This window comes from Numida meleagris, chromosome 6, assembly GCF_002078875.1.
Source record: "Numida meleagris isolate 19003 breed g44 Domestic line chromosome 6, NumMel1.0, whole genome shotgun sequence".
NCBI lineage: Eukaryota > Metazoa > Chordata > Aves > Galliformes > Numididae > Numida > Numida meleagris.
In genome coordinates, this window is record NC_034414.1 from 330,604 (window position 1) to 333,445 (window position 2,842).

Below are 2,842 nucleotides of genomic sequence, written 5' to 3' on the forward strand. Positions count from 1 at the left end.
CCAGAATCTTTGGATACGGGTGAGTGATGTGCTTCCCTTCCCTTGCAGCACTGTGCTGTTGCGCTGCTGCTTGCACCTCTTTTCTAACACCATTTCCATGGCATAGGGCCTTCTGATCGCTACCATATTTAACAGGAGTTTTGGAGTTTGTCAGCAGCAAAAAGGAGACCAAGGAATGCAGGGGCGCCAACCGCCTTCTCTTCTTCAGCGGGCACAGCGGAGAGCGCTCCTCAGGGATCCCGGAGGAGGTGGTAAGGGAGGATGTAGGGGAAATGTGTGTCTGCAAGTCCCTTGGCCCTAATGGGATACAGGTGTGTGTGCTGAGGAGACAGCCCAACAGCTGTCTGTGACTTTGTCTGATCTGTGCTATAGGAAATGTGTCGGAGGACCAGAGGACAGCCAGCGTGAGCGCAGCCTTCAAACAGGGTGTGAAGCACGGCGTCCCCTCCATCCCCAGGGAGGTGAGGGAACAACTTGTTCTAGGTGTCACGTCCTGGCCCTGGGAAGAGAAGAAAATAGTCTGGGGCAGTCGAGGCGGATCCAGCTGGACCGAGCCGGTAGCATTGTAAGTTTGTGGGGTTAGTTTAGACGGGAGCGGGGCAGAATGTGACTCTTGTTGGTGCATATTTCAGGTGCAGGAGTCTCATGGCATTCACGGATGGGAACACCGGCAGGAAGAAGGGTTGGACCGTGTTTGATGGAGCGGTCGTGGCATCCCCTTGGCTGGGGCTGCGGAAGTTGGGTCTGGAGGCTTTCCCAGGTGAGGTGCCCTAGGGAGCGGGCCCTTCCCCTCCCTCTGGCTGAGTTGTTTTGTTTTTGTTTCAGGGTGCTCTGCAACTGGAGGGCCGCCAGCCCCGGCAGGTCCCCGAGCTCTTTGTTCAGGTTCAGGGCTGAACCAAGGGTTGTGACGGTGGCTCTGTAGAGCAAGGTGAGCTGTGCCCTGCCTGGGTTCTATGGGGTTCCAGGGAAATGAGCGTGTTGCGTTTGAGGGTGTGCTTTTTGTTTCAGCCCTTCTCCCGGAGGAGAGCGAGATCCCGGGGCCAGCGGGTAATGTCTGTCCCGGCAGAGGTGTTGTGTTCTTTCAGGGTCAGGTGCCGCTGGAGTCCAGAGAGGAAGGCGAAGCCCTGAGGCGGGAAGGTGGTGGCTGCGGAAGAAGCTGGTAGGCACCTGTTGGGTGTTAGCTGGCTGAGGGGTGGCTTTGAGTAAAATGAGGCTTGGTAGTTGTGGTGGTGGCCTCTTAGGGTGTGGTTTTAAGTGAGAGCGGGGTTGGTGTGAGTGAGTTGCGTTTAGATGTTGTGTTGAGAGATGTAGTGCAATGGGGTTATTGGTGGCTGCTGTAGTAGGTGTTGAGCAGCTTAGCTGCTGGTGTGACTTGTGGTGTAGGGGTGGCATGTTTTGGTGGTGCTTTATTTGTTGGTGTCGGTGTGGCTTGAGTGGTGATGGGTGTGAGTTGGAAGGGAGAATGGTGTTGAGTGGTGAGAGGATTTGAAAATGCCTGGGGGAAAGTGGACACTGCACTCCTTGTGAGTGTGGTGTCCCTTTCCCCCTAGTGTGGGGGCTGTTCCCTGGTGTGTGCACTATCTCAAAGAGATTATTTTTTTTGGGTGGGAGGGTGGGCATGGTCAGTAATGGATTTTTTTCCCTGTGGGGAGGGCATTGGCCCCCCTGAAGGGGGAGGGAGGTGCTTCCCCTCAGCCCCCTGAGTGGGGCTGGGGGTTGCTTTCCCCCCCCGCCTGCCCCTCAGCCCCCCCGAGTGGGGCTGGGGGTTGCTTCCCCCCCCGCCTGCCCCTCAGCCCCCCGAGTGGGGCTGGGGGTTGCTTCCCCCCCCGCCTGCCCCTCAGCCCCCCGAGTGGGGCTGGGGGTTGCTTCCCTCTTGCCTGCCCCTCAGCCCCCCGAGTGGGGCTGGGGGTTGCTTTCCCCCCCTGCCTGCCCCTCAGCCCCCTGAATGGGGCTGGGAGAGCTCCTGGAGAAAATGGGTCTGCTGGGGGAAAAATCTAAACTTTTCTCATAAGAAGTCTATGATAAGGCTGACTAATTTGTATGTAAGTAAATAGAGAAATCTCTCCCTCTGTGGTTAAGGGTTTAGTCGTTGTATTTAAGACTCATTCTCTTAAAATGTGCTGAATGGAACTGGTGGATGGATGACTAACTTGCAATAGCCAAAAGCTCACTCTCCTTTGAAGAGAGTTGTCTTCTGCTTTGTTACCTTCTTGCTGAAGTGGAATGGTGGGGGAGAACTTCCAGGTCTAACTCTTTTCTTCTCAGCGTCTGCCCCCAGAATGCTGGTAGGTAAGTTCAGTTGTGTGGGGCGGGCAGCGGGTGATGCTGGCTCTGTGGGAGAGAAGAATGAGTGGCCAAAGAGGGGTTCTGGGAAGGACTGCAGGTGGGAATGCTCTGCGTTAGGGGTGGGGACTGGGATGCCTGGGAGCATCTGCCCTGAAAACAGGGCTGTGCCGGCTATTTCTGCGCTTGGGCCTGCCTGGCTGGTGGCACTTAGCTTATTGATCTTGGGGAATGGGAGAGGGGAGAACAAGGGCCCCTTTGCAATTGGTTACTTAGTGGGGCAGGTTTTGTAAACAAATTCAGAAGCCAGGCTTAGGGAAAGAACTGACATTGTACACTTCCAGTACATAACATTGGACAATGTATCTGACTCACTTGACTTGCCCAATGAAAGGGCTCGGTGCATTTCTCTGGTGCCTGTATGGTTGCAGCTGCGTTGCTGGAGTTTCTCGAACTCGGTGGAGCTTCCCGAGCTCGGAGTGGTGCCGCCTGTCTGGCCGAGTGCCGCCTTGGGAAAGGAACCTGGATGAGTTTGCTGAGGCCTCTCTCCGGTTTCTTG